General features: G+C 32.3%; 1 protein-coding gene across 1 annotated transcript in view; it reads left to right on the forward strand.

The window, feature by feature from the left end:
• The window catches only part of LOC117110186 (ankyrin repeat and fibronectin type-III domain-containing protein 1-like), a 93,621-nt gene that overhangs the window by 661 nt on the left and 73,600 nt on the right, over positions 1-19,360 (forward strand). The window contains exon 2 of the mRNA XM_033252806.1: positions 7,412-7,482. The gene's annotated coding sequence lies outside the window, so the exon portion shown is untranslated. The remainder of the gene's footprint in view (positions 1-7,411; positions 7,483-19,360) is intronic.

Genomic DNA, 19,360 nt, shown 5'->3' on the forward strand with positions numbered 1-19,360 from the left:
ATGAAAAATTCATCCGCATTTATTTTTTGTGTGGAACACAAAAAATCAAATTTCAGTCTTATTTTACATTTTTTTCATTCTTAGGAATGTCAAAATTCAGTTAAACTAGCAATTCCGTATTATATTTATAAATCTTTATAACATTATACAAAAATTAGATTTTTCTTAAAAATTGAAATTTTGCCGGGAATGGGGCTTTAATTTATACATTAAATGCATATAGGCCTACATGCATGTAACTACTGCCCTTTGGAAGTATTGAAAAACTTGCTGGTAAGCCTAGCGTAATGTAATTATGACTTAACTATTAAATTAGTAATATCACAGAATATTAAAAATGTCTTTTTCGGAAGGGTTTAGGTGCCAGTTCAGGTCCAATGTCTTGGGGTTGTTGCCTTTTCTTGTTTTGGGTTTTTTTTTTTTATGGATGGTGCCTGGGAAGGGGAGAGGAGAAGGTGAGGTTCTTCTAATCAAAAACTTAAGTATCAATATTTAAAAAATGATAAGACAAGGGTTTCACTTAATTGATTACGTCACCATTTTTTAATGCAATTTTTAGTTAATTCTCAATGTATCTGAACAACTACTGTAACATACAGGTCTCCCTCCAATTAAAGACCACTTTTGGGACTGGGGTTTCCATAGTCTTTAGTAGCTTTTTTCTCAAATTTGAATAATATATTAATAAAGATAAATGACATTGTTCATTTTTTTAACCACAGAAAAGTGGTCTTTAATTTGAGGTGGTATTAATTGGAGCATCTGTGGGGAGGGGGAGTAATTTTATAGAATATATTTCAATAAAAGAAAAAGAGTTTTTAGGCTTTATTTCCATTAAATTTTACACTGAAAATAAAATGTATGTCCAGTGATGGAAATGGCCAGTGAGATAGATAGCCACTGCTTTTATGAGCAAAGGAGAAAATTCTAATTATAATTCCAATCACTTTAGTAAGGAAGGTTGTAAAGGGAGAAAATATCATTGTCGACAGAAGAATGAGCAAAGTGGCACTGGTGGTAGCCATGAAGAAGACAATGGAATCTTCTATGAAGCTTCTTGAAGAAGCAGAGGCTGTATACTGAATGAAAACAGTACTAGTACGGTAAAGAATATACTTAGTGGCCTTACATGTAGGAAAGAAGGTATTTGATACTTATCTCTTGTTAGTATGGACATGGTATGGAAGTGTAGACCTACTGATGAGTTGCCAAACATTTTATTTTATAATAGAGACAGATGGTAAAATAATATAATGATGATAATATTAAAAGTGCTCTACTATACTAAAGCAAATTGGAAACAAATAAAATTAAACACTATATTTTGTTTTTTTTAATAGCCTAGCTTAGAGAAGTTGATGGGACCCAGCTAAAAAAACCAAGGACTTTTACAGTACTGTACCTCTACATGCCATTTAATATACAAAATTTTGATAAACTATACAGTAGTAAACCATCATTTCTTCTTCCAAATACTGTATAACTATAACTGCTAATTTCCTATGGATTTATGTCAGGAAGGTTTTAGAATTAATTAGGCAAGCCCCTACTTTTATATTGAAAGGTAGTGCAGTAGGAGAGTATAGTCTACAAGCATTCAAATCAGTGCTTTTAAAACTTTTCTAATATATTTCTGTTCTTTGGCTTTAATTTCACTGCTGAATTACACTGTTCAAGTATACCATTTAGTTCCAGAATATTTCTAAAGCAAAGTATGATAAAATCGTTTCTCAATGGCATATTCATCATCCTTCAATACTAAACTGTTTTGTCAGTGAATTTTTCATGGTACGTACTAGTCTTGATGTGTGGAATGGTCATTAAAACGTGTCCATGGTACCTGTACACGCTAGGCCCCTTAATCTGTGATACAATACAACAGCGGTAAAAAAAAAACTAGTGAAAAACGAATCGTGTGATGGGCGGTGTTGTGTCAATCTGGAGGTAAAGCATGTCAATATTTGATGAGCGTCTGAAGCATAATCATTTCATTATCTGTCATGTTGATATGGATTTGATTGATGGGTTACCAAAAGGCAAGTCAATAAAGAATGACTTAGCTCTGAACCTAGACTTTCAGACTAAACAATATTCTATATTGTGTACAGGTGTAAGATGTGATTGTAGTAGTAGTGCTTTACTTGTTGTGTTTCAGATATCTCTTTCATTTGCTTTAGGGACAAGGTATGTTCATTGTGGTACAGTTGAGAAACACTAAATACTCGCTAATCTGTACCTAGATCTTAAGTTTGTAGCATGTGAACTAATATTTAAAGATGTTATATCCTTAAACATGACATTGGGATAGGAGCTGATTTCAAGGCAGCCTTTTGAAGGTAATAAAAAGGCTGTTGCAATGGACAAACCACTTTAAGTTTAAACTTATCTACTGTACAGTAGGCCCATCTTAGACACATTATAAATATTGTAGTTTTAAATAATGTAGGCCTTTAAAAATTAAGTTAAATTTTTTAAGTTTCACAACCTATATAGTATAGTAGTCATGATTATAGTATCTGCTATAAAAGATTTGCTAGAGCTGTTGCTAATCTTTTATTAAGATGTAAGTCACACCGTAAGAAACTTATAAATTCAACAGTTATGGAAACTGAATTATTTCATTTGAATGTTTCTTTCCCTCTTCTCTACACCCTCTTTTTGTTTTGGTTGATCTAATCCTTCTGGAGTACTAGAGAGTGCCTAGAGCCCTCCTCCTATGCATCTGGTACTTACAATTTCTAGCAATAAACACATTAACATAACACATGGTGTGGTCTACTGAAAGTTTACTTATTAATGTATTAATAAATTATGAGTTTAAAATGCACAGTTTTATTTGAGTGACCAAAGTCAGAATAGGCTTAATGAATAGAATTGATTAGAAGTCTGCAAGATACTAGTTATCAAGCAATTAATTGGGTATGTTAAGGCCAAGGTAAAATAAAGTAATTTCTTGTCCTAATATTTTGAAATAAGGAGAATAAGGACACTTTTTTTGTACTCCGAGATGGCAAATCCAAGATGGCCGATGGGAAACAGGTCTACTACAGTACTTTCTCACTTTTACCAAAAGGAAATGAAAGAAGCACTAGCCATGATTTATACCATTATCCCCAACTACAAATGATCGAGAGAGGAATTTTACTGTTTGAGTTAGCCAGATTTTCGTACATTTAAGTAAAATAAAGAAAATAAATTTTTTTTAAATGGTGAGGAGAGAAAATTGTTGTGCGAGGGAATGAGAAACTAGTAAATAAGTATGGGTTGGGTAAAGAGTTTATGACTACTGTATACCAATGATACTGCATTGGCATGAAAACATGTGCATGGCCATTAACAATTTAACAATAGTATATTATCTAGAAATCAGCAAATATGCATGTAGAAAAGTAGCAATAAATGGTAGTCGTTGCATAATATCAATATGCAGGTAATAACTACTGTATACTTCATACTAAGAGTGCCTATTAGTACTTAATTGATCAATTATTAGGTTGATTAAGATTAATGTACTGTATGGCAAAGTGCTAAGTATTAAATGTGTGGGTTGTATTGCACATTATGGTTGGGATATGTTGACACTAACATTGTGTTTGTTAATGATTTAAATGTGAACAAGGCTACTTAGAACATGGAGGTATAAGCTTAGATCAAGACCTTCAGTGGAGAGTGTACAGAATGGTACAATAGACCTACATAGTAATTAGTCACCAGGTTTGCATTTATCCATCTAGTCTACAAAGTGCTATTGGACTACTCTTGGCAAATATGTATGGAATTCCAGAATAGTAACACAGTACTTAATAAGTCCTGCGACATAAACCTAATTACTTCACACAGTATGATGTACAGTATGATACGATCATTAACCAATGAGTTGCTGACTAGGCTTTCAGTAAATTATGATGAGGAATTGAATTGAATTTTATAATAGAGCTAAAAAAGTCAAGATATTTACAAGAAATTAAAATTTAAGCAGAAATTTTAAGATGTTATTTTTACATTTTGATAGTTATCCTTTCATCAATTCATTGTTTGTGATCTAACATCATTAAATTTTTCTCTCAGCAATGAAAAACCCAGTTGTTCAACGTCAAAAGTTCAACAAATTTCTATTCTTCCACTATTATTAAAAGGCACTTATATTTTTGATGATAAAAATTTCAATAATACAAAGATGGAGCCCTTTCTTGCTATATACAGTACTGCAGAACTTAAAGATTCCTGCCTTGCTAGTCTTCGAGTACAGGTTTTTAATATGAGATTCACAATTATATAAACTAGTTCATGTTTTCTGACATTTTCTGTCATTTGCAACATCTGCATTAAATCTTTTTTCACTCTATATTATTAATCCATTTAAAATACTGTTGGTTAAAAAGGAGATGAGCGTAATTCATCATCATTATCGTAATTGAGCATTATGTAAACAGTTTTTTTTTTATTTGCACGAAAGTGGTGGCAGTTTGTCTAGATTAATCTTCCGCTCCCTTTTTTCAACATGGATCTTAATTGCATAGCAACAACATTTCTATATAAAATATTGCAATAAACTACAGCACATATATTTTATTCAACAGTCCATCTAAGAAAGAGCAGCAATTGATTTTAATCGGGAATCACGTCACATGCCTAAATATGGTCATGATGACATCACATGACCATATAGGAACATCATGACTATATATGGGCACATCATGACCATATATAGGCACATCATGACCATATATAGGCACATCATGACCATATATAGGTACATCATGACTATATATGGGCACATCATGACCATATATAGGCACATCATGACCATATATAGGTACATCATGACTATATATGTGCACATCATGACCATATAGGTACATCATGACTATATGGGCACATCATGACCATAGGTACATCATGACCATATATAGGCACATCATGACCATAGATACATCATGACTATATATGGGCACATCATGACCATATATAGGCACATCATGACCATATATAGGTACATCATGACTATATATGTGCACATCATGACCATATAGGTACATCATGACCATATATAGGTACATCATGACCATATATAGGTACATCATGACCATATATAGGTACATCATGATCATATATAGGTACATACATGATTATATATGGGCACATCATGATCATATATAGGTACATCATGACTATATATGGGCACATCATGACCATATATAGGCACATCATGACCATATATAGGCACATCATGACTACATATGGCCATAGTTTTTGTCAAAGAAAATTTGATAGTGTGGATAAAGCTCTGTAAGATTTAGCCTAATTACAAATAATTTGCATACTGCAATGTTTCTCTTATTGTGATACATAAACAAGAATATAATCTCAGATGTTATTTTGTCTATATTTTTTCCTTATATTTGATTTATAAAAGTGGTACCGGTAGCATATATTTTAAAAATTGTTTTTTATATAATATTTTGTTTTTCATCACCTAAATTGTTAATCTTGGCTGATTCCTTCTAAATTACAACTTGCATTGTATTCATGAAACACAATTTACCTGAGAATTGTGAACCACGACTGATGGTGTGTCATTCTCATCAGAAATTATACCACAATAAGAAATGAATGGATTGTGGTACAATGGCGAGTACGTAAAGTATCTTAATTTATGATGAAAAATATTCATATTGATGTTAAAGTAAGAGTATGAACGTATACCTATGATTATTGTTATATGCCTTACCAACCATGCTATAATTGCATAATCATAATACATACTCAAAGCATATTGCAGACTAATAGGAATTTACAGACAAATGCATTTTAACAGTACCATAAACTTTTGAGATGATGATATATGAGATAAAATGAATGTTAGCATATCGTAAAACCTTGAATAGAAGCCCCGTGGGTTTAACCTCGAGAAGAAAAACCATCTCGAATTGAAGCCCCCTCTTTAGTTTGCAAAAGTATCTTCGAAAAAAAGCCATCTCAAAACCATGGGCTTCCTTTCGAGATAATACAGTACATATTGTACACTGTACAGGAATTTAAAATGAACGAAATAAATTAAGAACTCTGGTTTATACAATAGTAGGTGATTTAATGCTGGTTAATACACTTCATGATACAGACTGGTATTATATTGGCCTTAGTTATTGTTTTATTAGTAATTCCTAAAATTTACAGTATTCATTTTGAAAAAAGAAAAAAAAAAGAAGCCTATCTGGAAAAGTCCATTCATACTGTAGTTTCCAAAAAAGCCTAGGGCTTCTATTTAATAATAATAATAATAATAATAAAACATTTATAATGCGCTAATTTCAAGTAAATGATCAAAAGCGCAGAGAGTATTTGAGGCTTTACGTTAGATTCGAGGTTTTACAGTTAGTGTAATTGTCCCACTTTTAGGAGTTGTATCCCGCTGTCAGCCTGTTATCTAGCCTAGTAATACAGTGTTGTAAGTTATTCAAAATCAACATTAGTGGGTGGCTGGTTTACAGATCTGCTATTTATAAAAAATCTTGGTTTACAGTTTATTTCTTTCATGAAGATTGTGTCAACAACATATTCTACGAAACAAGATAAAACTAAACTGGGGAGTACTGTACCATTCTTGGCATATTGCAAAGTACTCGCGCTGATCTTTGTGGCAGACTTGCAGTGTTTGTTAATTAAAAGAACATTGATGAGTCTTATTGCCAGGTCACAGGCCTACTGTAGTACTATTTTCTCGCTAAAATTAGAATGTGCAATGAAACCATTTCGTCCTTTGTTTCTTCAGCTGCCTTGAAGAGTTGTATTAAAGGAATAATAAAGGAATTAGAGCAAATGAGTGGCCTTGAGGTATTAAAGGTGAACTGTATTCTTTTACATTGCAAGTACTGCATAGGATGTATAGCAGTGCTACTGTAAAATGCTGCCATGAATCTTTGTATACTGAAAACATTAGCTTTTTTATTTTGCAATCAAAACAAATTTTCCACAAAATGTGCTTGAGAAAAAACAGCATTTTAAATAAATTTATACATTTCTTATTGTCTATCTATCAGTATAAATTCATATAGGATTTCTAAAAGTGGTATTTTGGGATTGGTAGTGTAAAATGTATAATACAGTTATTTATTATAATAGCATAGTAAAGAAAAATAATGGGGATGAAATGCGTTTCATTGCACATTCTTTTTAGCGAGAAAATAGTAGTAGGCCTATGACCTGGCAATGAGACCGGGCAATTAATACTTAAATTCACATTATTACTATTGTGAAAGATGTTTATGGAGGCAAAAATCAATCCAACTATGTATTGATAAATTCAGTGATGATTCCCTTCCATGTGTTTGACAAATGATCTTATGAATTTGATCATGGACCTTTATTGATAGGTATGATAATGTTTCTTTTTTAACTTTCGATTTTTCAGGGCACTGGTGTTATCATCATCAACACATTTGTGAATAGTGAGGAATGGAGGCTATAGTAGCTAGCCAAAAGGTAAGCATTAGCTTAACAAAATATAGTTTTCACATCAAAAATACATATGACACAAATAATTGCATTTAATAAAAGATCAAATTATTTTTCATTGGCTTGAAAAGTATGAATAACTATTTAACCTAATCTAATCATTTATATAGCGCCTTACTCATCGAAGCACTCTAAGTTTTCCCCCTGGTCATTGTGTCCACATGCTTAAGTGTTGCTGCCATATTGGCGCAGTAGCAGGCAACCCCACAAGCTACCCATTTATACTCCTTCGTGGAGAGATGCAACATAGATAAGGTGCCTTGCTCAAGGACACAAGCGAAATGTACATTTGCATTGTACTGTTTTCTGCAACAAAATAATACTGAGTTGCTGAGCAAAAATAGTTTTCTATCTTTGAAAAGCGTGTAAAATAAGAACAAATTAAGAACATTTTCAGACACTATGTCTGGGTGAAATTTTACTGGTTCAATTGTGTACCATATACCAGCAATATTTCACAAAGCTTGATGTAGATAGTACTTGAGTACTTAGTGCATAAACACGGATTTAGGTAAACCATTAATCCTATAGGATATGTGGATAAACAATAACTACTTAGTATTGTCTTTAGAGCTCAACTAGTAATCCTCCTACTGAATAAATTGACAATAACATGTAGAGGATCTGGTATGATATGCTCCACCCCTTAAACCTCATAAATAAGACTTAACTTTATACTTTGCGTTCAATTCTGAATAAACATTTTCTGAGCTTTTATCGATGTGAACAGTTTCAATGACGTCATTGCATTGTCAACGAAAACCCCAATGTATTCTGAACAGAAACATAATAGGTTTAATGATTTAAAATTTGCATTAATTTTGTCCAATACTGTATAACTGTAGCTTTTTAAAGTCGGTCTATTATAAATTTTTAAACAAATAAACAGCTTGATGATGACTTGTGCAAGTTTAAGCCTAAGGTCTATTGTTCCATCCTGTATAGCAATGTGGAGAGAACTTATGTTATCATTCAGCAAACATAACTTTGAATGCTTCTGTTCCACTCTAGTTTTTCAATACCATAAAACCTCGAATTGAAGCCATGGGCTTCTTTTTTGGCTTCTTTTCAAAATGAATTCTGTTAATTTAGTGAATTTGTAAGTACTATAAAACAATAAATAAGGCCACTGTAACATCAATTTGTATCATGGAGTGTATTTAACTGGCATTAAATCACCTAAACTACTGTATAAACCAAGCTTGTTTTTAATTTATGTTGTTTTTTGAAATTCATGTAGAGTAATATCTCGAAAAGAAGCCTATATGCTATCTTAAAAAGAAGCCCATGGGCTTCTTTTCGAGGCTAATTTTGCAAAAGAGGGGTGGGGAGACTTCAATTCGAGATGGGCTACATCTCGAGATTAAGCCCACTGGTCTTCAATTCAAGGTTTTACTGTAGGATGTAAGCTGGGTGGTTGACTGACTGAGAAGTATAATTGTTCCTGCTTCTTGTGCTGAAGACCCTTGAAACCTGGCTAGCGTCAGGTTTTATCTGGTCACTTGGCTCCTTGAATCACCCTCATATTGAGAGTTAGGCGGGCTAAGGAAAATGCTTGGATCTTTTTATGTCCGTTATATGTTTGTATTTAAGTTGTTAGTTACTGGAATTTGTATAGGTTCAGCACTTGTTTGTTAGTTAAACAAATGGAAGTAATAATAAAAAATAAAATTATATATATTTCTGTTTGTATATTTTGTCATAATTATAGGATGTAATTTAGAATTTACAAGTTTTTTTTTTGTCAATCAATGTTTATTAAATTATATTATTAAAGCCAAATAAATAAGTTTTTGGCAAAGGTGATCTTTAAGCCCTTTCTACACTATCATCAAATTTTTTTTGACAAAATAACTTGTATGCCTAAATATAGTCATGGTGTGCCTATGTATGGTCATGATTATGATGTCATCCTGACCATATTTAAGCATGTCACATTTTTTTTATCAAATAAAAGTTTGTAGTGTGGATAGGGCTTTACACTGGGAATGTTTACTTTGTAAGTAGAATGGAGGCCAGTGTTCTCCCGAAGCCGTTTTAGCTGTCAATTTTACCAGTAAAAATAACTGACCAACCAGTAAAAATTGTGTTGGTAGAATAAAAAAGCACATTATTAGGCCTAGGTTGACTAGGCTGCCCTTCTTTCAATAAACAAACATCATTCCTTTCCAGGCCTGAGCTATGATTACGTATTATTGTTTTTTGAAGCCATTTAAATCCACTTAAAATTGGCAATATCTGAAGTTGTGTGCGCTTTAGCTGGCTCTATATGGACAAATTTACCAGTAAAAATTTTTCAATTGGGAGAACACTGGAGGCTACAGTATTACAATTAAAGTATACCCTTGTCAAGTTGTAATGCTAGATGTTTTGCTTGGAATGAGACTTTACGATCCACTGCATAGCGTCACTACAGTAAACAAATTAATTATAACTTTCTTGACGTAGATGAGTGAAGGTGTCTTAAACAAAGCCTTAAGTAGGCCTACAGTGCAATTTAATTTATTAATTCACTCAGTATTGTAAAAAAAACAAATGGCAATAAAGAGAACTTTATAGTAGTAATACTGTCCCCATCTTCCTCTGTTTTATTGCATACTGTATTTTGTATTATTCATGGCAAATATGTTGAGAAGAATGACAGCTTAACACTTGACTGTAAAACTCAAAATGCATGATAATATGAATATCACTGGTAAAAAGTACAATTGTATTTTCATAGAATTCACTATGAAGTCAACAGTAGAAAGTGACTTTCTACTGATCGACTGCGAAGCTACATTAGGGGGAGGGTATTGATTTTAGATAAGTTTACATTGCACCACGTGTTGTGTCAGGCTGGAAGGATATAATGAAAGCAAAATAGCCTTTAAACAACACAGCCAAAGAAAGGCCCTAGCATGTGATCAATAGGGTTTGTGAAGGTTTTTGTCTGGTGGTCCTAGCAAAGTTCAATATAAACATTACAACGCTAACTGTGATAGCCCTTGAAAATCTAAGTAGACTTTACATTAACTTTCGCAGTCTATCACAGTTAACACTACACACACACACAGTTACAACTCAACTGTACTCAGATGAGACTTTTTATTCCTTTTTTCGCATACTTATTTTTAAAAGTATCAGAGGAGGGCAGAATAAAAATAAAAATAAAATTTTGTTTTCTTATTTAGCAAACAGTTTTGCCAAAATCATTTGGACGGAGAAGAAAATAAAAATACAATTTTATTGATGAATGTAAAATAGGATGGTTAAATGCTTCAAATTTATATAATTAGGAAGAAATATCATATCTTATCTTTGGGGATTTCAAGGCAGCGGAGGGCATAATAAAAATAAAGAAAATTTTTTTTTCCCTGAAATTTCCACTTTTCATAGCGACGGGTACGCTAATTGGCAAAAAATAAAATTTTATTTTTATTAGAAATCATCAATATTTGAAGTCGGCGGGTTCGCTAAGCAAGGTATAAAAAAAGTCTAGCCTCACTGGTATTAATACTTTAAAATTCATATCTTATCATAATTAGATTAGTTATTGTAATTATTTTTTATGAAAATTCATTTTATTTTTCCAAATCAACAAAATTGATTAGTTTTTTTTTTATTGTGACAAAAACATTGATTGCAGTCATCACTTACATTGGACTTGTATCATGAAAGATTGACTTAATTTTTTTATTGTTTTTAATATTTCTAAGTGCTTTTCACTGAATGCAAGATGATTTTCAAAAAAGGAACCAACAGGAGAAAGTACAATACACTGTATTCAAATTTGTTAATAAATGCAGGTTTGTGGAAAGGATGATGAGGTTACACTTTACTGTAAGTTTAGAAGGAAAAAAAAATAGTGTTTTTAAGTTCAAATCTGTAAGTGAACAGCCTGGCATTTCATGCAGAGAAAGAGATAATGGGCTTTAACACAATTATCCAACTGTTGCAGAAAGTTACCATTATTTTGACAAGTTAATATGACAAATTTTATACAAATTTCATTATAGCTTGATAGTATATCAAGTGTCAGCCATTTGACAATGTAATGTACCTTCGTTTAACATTTTTGATACTGGTATCATGTGTGGTAAAAGGGATGAAAATGAAAATTATCCAAGATGGCCGTCCTCGGGGCTGTTCGTCTTGGCGCTGCAATCAATGTTGTAAATCCAGGTATTTACCCTGTTATTTCTTATACAAAAGGGGATGATTTCCCCCTCAGCAGTAGCCAAAAAATAAGTAACAAAACAAAGTATGAGTACTGTAAGAGATTAAAATATTTGTTTCTGTTTCATGCTCAATAACATATTTAAAAAAAAAGGCTAAAACTGTGAAGTTTTCATGAGGAATAGCCCAGCTGTATGGGCCCAACAATTGGTAATGATACATGTACCATACAGTAAACCTCTTGGAACATAGGTTGTGCCTTTTCAGACCATATAGTAGGTTCTTGATTGCTTGCTGCTCTCACAACCCCGATAAAAAAGTTCTGAACCTTCCGCTGAGTGTCTTTATAATAATATTACGAATTCTGTGATTGTAGACTTTCTTTTCCAGGCCTAGTCTTGGTAAAAGTAAAAGTAAATAGGTATACTGTAGTCTATAATCTGAGGGTTCTAAAGTATAGAGACAGGCAGCACTTGAAAAAAAAACCAGCTTTGTCACTAAGACTTAGTAGTATGCACACAGTGCATTTTTGAAGTGCACTTTGGGCACAAAAGTGTGTGTCTTTTGGTAGCAGTATGCACAAAAGTTGTATCACAATAAATGTAATGTCTAAAAGTGATATGATACAGGTACAAGTCTCTATCATTTTGTTGAATATCTGGTTCAAGCATTGAAATGTCTGTTTTGTCAATTTGAGTTATTGCCAATAATGGTATTTATTTCATACACATTTTTATTTTGCAATGAAATTTTGCTTACAAATTACAGTAGGCTTATATGTACTTCTTGTAAATTGCAATATAGAATGCACTTAAAGCTTGTGTAATGAAAGACTCATAAATACTGTATGCTTTCACTCAACCATTCAGTTGCAAACTAAATTGACTGTTGCATCATTTTGTTTCGAACTTTGAAATTATGATGTTTAAAATATTCTTCCTGGTTTTCTTTAAGTTATAGTCTTAAAGTAAGTAATAAAACCTTATCCTTTTCTTAGTCTATTTCATATTTATTAGAATTGTTTGGTATTTATTGCATTTACTTTTTAGTAACAAAGGAAATAACAATTATTTTAACGACCTGCACTACATCACCTTTGTTAGTTTCATTCTTAGTAACCTTGGTAACCCACTCATGTCAAATTAGGGATTTCCCCTGGGTGCTGCCAAATTCTACCAGTGAAGGATTGGACTGGTATTTGTTTAATAGTCTATCATGTTACTGATTATGCCAAGTCTATCAGACTGTTCAGTTAAAACAGGATCAAATTCAGACCTGGTTATGATTGACAAGTCAATCATGAATGGAACTGTAGTAAATTGACAGTAAATCACATACTGCTGGTGTAATAGATAGTCACATTCATGCATATAATAACATTCAACATTCATTGACCAGATTTTTCAGCTTGCAAGGTTAGGCTACAGGTGTACCTTTTGCACTGTATGAATTAAATAGTATAATTTTTTTGTTATTTTTTATATATTTTTTTATTTAAAACATTTTTACACAAGGTACATTTTCAGGCAGATGTTAATACCTGTTTTTAACACTGGTCCTGCACATAAAAAATAAAATGAAAATGAAAATATTAAAGATTTAAAAAAGTCATGTATCAAAATAAACTCCATACATATTTTACCAGTATGATCTTCAAATATTTTATTAGAATGAAAGGATATAGGCCATATACTTTAATATAGAGCCTGAACTTAGCCAACAGAAAATTATTTATTTGAAAAATTTTCAAGGAATTACTAGAAAAACCGTTGGCTATCTATTATATTCAGGGTATTGCTTTTTGGTTAGTCAAAAAATGATAGAAATGAAACTGCCTACATCATTCTGTTTTGTCTGTAAATATTTTATAACTAACTAGTTCAACCCTTGTCACTCTTTATACCAACGGATCCCAAATCCTCGATGAATGTTTATTTCTGGTATTTTTTGTGAAGTACTGTAGTTTCTCTTTGTGGTTGTGGGTGACTGTATTGACATCCTGGTGGGGTGATATATTAAGCAAGGCATGACTAAAGTGTCAGTAAACCCAGGAGTTACAGTTGTTGGAATTTATAGAGTAAGTTGCATTCTATTCTAATGTATTATAATATTAATAGTAAAGAGCTGTGTGCCACTGTATAGTAGTATACTTCAAACAAGGATGAAGGGCTTTTGGTCACACAAAGCATTTGGGATTGTCTTCCTGATAGTTAAGCCATGATTTGCGATCAGTTAGATTATCAGTTAATCTCTGATTAAGATCATAACCAGTCCAAACGATTGCCATTTTGAACACTGATGATACAGACTCATATACTATGGCCGACGGGATTCTACGGAGAACGTAACACCACGATGCGCACGCAACGGATCGTTTTTATTGAGGATGCGTTGAGACTGCCTGCTACAATTAGCAGGCGCTCACAGGGAGCTAAGTTGGAGTTGTCGCCAGCGGTTGTACGATAGTAATAATAATAATATATAGGTTTTTAATATAGCACCCTATATAATCTCTCACATTACAGTTCGGAGATTAAAGCTGCAGTGTATGTATGTCACTATAACCTTTATTAGGTCCAGAAAATATCATTAATTTGTGTGGTGAAAAGTTGTGTCCTTCATTACCATCAATCTCATTACTGCAAGTCTGTTGTTACCTGATGTTGTTTGACCAGATAATTGACCAGTAGTTCAACCTCAAATTGTTAATGTGATTTGATGAATTTGTTGAAATGTTGGATCATTTTTTCATTAAATTTATATCTAATTTTAAATTTGTGCTTTATTGCATGTTTTTCTTAGGCCTTTCTTTATTTTTTAACAAGCCCCTTGGGCTTCATGAGAGTTCCTTTTAGTCTGCTGTTACAATTTTTTGTCTGTTTGACTTGTCTTTGCCACATATAACTTTAGAGGTTAATCATACAGTAAAACAGAAAAAGCAACTCATGGTATTCAGTATCTGATGAAATCAAAACCCATTCATGTGATCACTTTATTGGAGACTGTCATTTATTAATCCAGATCCCAGTTTTGATTGGAAATTCTAGCCTGTAGGTAAAAATAATTCGGAAGGAATAATGAACCAAGGGTGAGATATATTGCAAAGGACAAACACTGGTAGGTCCACAATATATTATAAAGGGCTGTCTATGTTTTATCATGAAACCACATAATTAAATGTAACAAACTTGAAAAGTAAAAGTTAAATGTAGGCCTGACCTTATTATGTGTACTCCTTCTTTTGTGGTCTTTTGTCAGGCTTTGTGGTTTTGTTGTAAGACACTTTAAATGTTTTTGAACTTTAAAGTCAAGTTAGACCAACTTGAATTGCAATAAACCTACATACAGGTAGTACTTCAAAAAGAACAATTTCTTGAGAAGATTACTTGATACCATTGAGTTCAAAAGTGTCATACTATTGGATTTAGATTTTTATTATATTAAAATTTTATTGCCCAACTGGTATTTTAAATTACAGTGTTGCTGTACCTTACCCTATTGTGTATATATAGTAAGATGCTTGATACCTGACCTACTTCTATATTATCAGTGATTAGCAGTGATCCTATCAGATTTATTTTATTTTTAATATTTGTTTAAATTTATATAATCACAATATTTTGATATCTGTTTGAGTGAACCATTTCACTACATCTGATGAAGCTTGTGAATTAAAAACTCTACTGCTAGTCAAAAAGTGCTACATATTTTAATATATACTTGTGTATTTACTGACTTTGTGACTACTCAACTACTCTATGTTAAACTAGGTTATGACTTTTTTTTTAAACCCTCTTATGCTCATATTTTTTTCCATTTTATTTCTATCTTTTATTTCTTTTTTTTTAGAAGAAAATGTTAGGACTGACCTTACCATTACTTGATAATAATATTAGTAAAATGTTTTTACATGCAGTTTTATAAAGTTCACTTTCTACCTCCATTGTTTGCTAATGATTCTGAATGGATTTATTATAAGATTTTATATAAGCCTATATAGTATTTAAGAATTATTCTTATGTACAAATACTAGACTAGACTAAAATTAAAGATATGCAGAAAGAATTAAATAGAAAGTAATTCATATCTAATCCATCCTAAGTTCAACATCAATCCAATAGATCATTTATTTGATGGAAGGAATTTGCTTGTATCTCAAACTCTGTTTACTGCCCTCTATAAAGTATAAAGTATTATAAAGTAATCTTCCAATATTCCAACCACTACTAGATCCATGTATGATCTCAAATACTTTTTCTTCAATGTTGATAAAAGTGAACAGTCCTGTTTCCCTGCTGCTTCAAATAAGCCTAATTATCTGCACTATGTGGAGCAATATTCGGCTTCTTCAACCAGGTGGCCTAGTTATACTCACTTGCAAAATTTTCATAAAATGACAAGAGTGCATGATGTCAGCATGCAACGGATACAGCCGAAAGTGGCGGGACCTATATGTATCAAGCTTTGTAATCTATGGCCTAGTGCCATAACATTGAATTAGTAATAAGGACCAGAGATTTATAACCAAGAAACAACATTAACAATATCAATGCTGATACTTGTCTGTATACAATTAAACTTTACAGGAATTTATCATTTATGGTCTGAATTTTTATGAGGAATTGACTGATAAATTTAATGCTAAACATAGTCAATAATAGATCAATGCTGAAACATTGTGTTGTTTGTATAAAATTCATCTTTACAAGGAACCACCATTTATCATATCCTCTGATGGGGGATTTTTTGACTGATAACCTCATATCCCACATTAATTAAAAGTTTCCAATCAGAAAGAATTTTATCAAAAAGTAAACTTCAACTTCTAGGCCTGTGGGAGAACAGTAGATTTCCTACTGAATAAGTTCATCAGTATAAATAATAAATAAATAAAAACAACTTCATTCCATTTTAAAGATGTATTGTTGCCTAAAAATGACAAAAAATCATTAAAAAAAATTAATTATCTTGCTCAATTTGTAGTAACATACACATTATTAATTTCATCATAGAAAATATTGAATTCAAAAAATGTGTCCCCAGATTTCTAAGCTGGATAATTATAATAAAAATAATGTTACTGGAAGTGTTTTTATCAAATTATGGGTAAATATTTTTTAAATTCACAAATTTATATATTTAAGTTCATAATTTTTAGTTAATTTCAAAAAGGATTTTTATGATTTTTTTTAGTATTTTGCATGGGAATTACAATTTTGTCTTTAAATGTCATTGGCTGCAACAGCACCTATTTTCACAGTTCTCCAAATCAATCTTCAATTTTGTAAAAATAAAAATATTTTAAAATAAATATAACAAATGAATGTCAGGATATTTACTTTCTTCACAACAAGGGCCCATCAACATGATGACATCAGCATGTGGGACTAAAGATGACGTAATTAAGCATTAATTAGGCCGGTATGTTCTACGCATGACATTGCTCCATGCTACTACAATGCCGATACTATAGTGTGATAGCCGGGGGCATCATCATAATTACGCCAATTACTTCATATCTCAGAGGCATGGTGTGTTGTTGCGTAGTAAAACTGCAAATGATTAGGCTCTTTGTAGATCAAATAACAAACTAATTCACTTTCTCACACTCAGAAACCTCGGCCATAATCTATATGTATGTAAATGTTTATTTATTAAATTTAACAGAGAATTTCAGTACAGTAGAACCCCTCGGTTACATGTGGCACAGGCCCAGAGCCATTCGTAATTGTAGGTATTCGTAAAATAGGGGTTGACCCAAATTCCTATATGTTTGCACTGGTACTACTTACACTGCCTTAAACTAGGCCTAGGCTAATAATAATTGAGCTTTTTTAGGAAATGAAATCTCAAATTAGAGAAAGAAAGGAAGCAATAACATAATAAAATAGAGCCTTTTTGGGAAATAGAATTTCAAGAAAGAAATGAATCTGTCTATATTAGTGGCTTCAAAATATGTAGGATTAGGAATCAAACCTATACTTCTAACTAACTGAAGTACTGTCTTATAAGACCCAATAAAAATAATTATTAGTTATCATACTCGTCCGCATGTCTTCTATGGTATTGGAAAAAATTTTTTTTTAGTAGATATTGTTTATAATATCGCTATCATGTATTGTATTTTTAATATGAATGCACCAGCCCAAGTCAACAACCCAAGTGTGATTGGCTTTTATACAAAAATAAAAATAAAAAGCCTCCCTCTCTCATCATATTTCATTTCATTTCTTTAGGCACGAGCGCCAAGGATACAGTATGCCAATAAGTGAACTTAATCACTATCCTATGTGGCATATCCGCTGGGGACAGGGGACTAAATGGAACAATACACCGGGGTAGCCCCCTACCCTTCTCGTAGAATGTACTAGGTTCCTTAAAGTGCACACAAGACAAATGCGTACACTGGGCCTACAGTTTAAAGTCTTTATCCGGGAAAACTTGTTCCACCACCGGAACCATAGGCGAGTGAGCCGTTGGAACCAGCGCCAATATTATAGCTGAAGGTTACGGTGCCCCTGATTTAACCGCTTGGCCAATCAACTCGCCACTTTTTCAGCCTAGATAGGTTGATAAACTAATAATTTTTTTTATAGGGCCAAAACTCACTGAGATGAGTTGGAAGCATTCATATGTTTTTTAGCATCATTTTCTGCATGTGTTCATTTTTTTTAGATTACTCTTGTGGTCATGCTTTGCTTAGGATTATGATGCTAATATGAACTTGATTACTGTTTTTAGTATGAAATAAAATTGCAGTGTAGAATAATCAGATGTGCCCCAATTGCATTAAACTTTTAATAATGATAATAATAATAATGTAATTCTGAAATTAAGCGCATAATACAATGCGCTTTACATGAACAGAAAAAAATAACCATTAGTATGAAATAAAATTGTAGTGTAGAATAATCAGATGTACTCTAGTTACATTAAACTTTTAATAATAATAATAATAATAATAATAATAATAATGTAGTAATCCTTATATACATGTAGCACATACTACAATGCGCTTGGCATGAACAGAAAGAAAAATAACCATGAAATATCAAGGAAACGGCAAAAAAGCAGAAGCATCATTTTCACTTCTCTGTTCTTCAGCACTTTGAAGCCTAAATGTTAAAGGACTCACAGGAGCTCTTGTGTCAATGACATCTAGCTTTTAAGCAGCTTTTTGTATTTCATTTAAAACTTTAAACCAAATTTTAATTGGGGGTGGGGGGGCAAGTTGAATGTCCGAGTGGTTAAGGCAGGGGCCCTCAACCTACAACCAATATCGGCGCTGGTTCAAACAGCACGCTTGCCTTGGCTCTGGGGTGGAGCAAGTCTTCTCGGTTCAGAACTATAATCCGTAGGCCTATACTATTGACTCATGTGCACAATAAAGAACCAAGTACATCTTTTGTTTGAGACAAGTAGTAGGTTACCCAGTGTACTGGTTCATCTCATAGCCCCTGCCCCCATCCAGATGCTGAATAGACGTTGATGAGTATCTGCATAGAATTGGAATTAATGATTTCAACTTTTTTGTTAAGAATAATAACATTAATTGTCATGGTAACTATGTCAATAGGAGGAGATATGATTTCTTACATAGTACTCAAGTCAATGTATTGTTATAAATAATTTCATAGTCATTGTCGTAATTTATTGTTGTTGAGACATCAAGCCTGATGTAATTGCT

Source organism: Anneissia japonica, unplaced genomic scaffold, assembly GCF_011630105.1.
Source record: "Anneissia japonica isolate Jap-2015-1 unplaced genomic scaffold, ASM1163010v1 scaffold284697_len431725_cov185, whole genome shotgun sequence".
NCBI lineage: Eukaryota > Metazoa > Echinodermata > Crinoidea > Comatulida > Comatulidae > Anneissia > Anneissia japonica.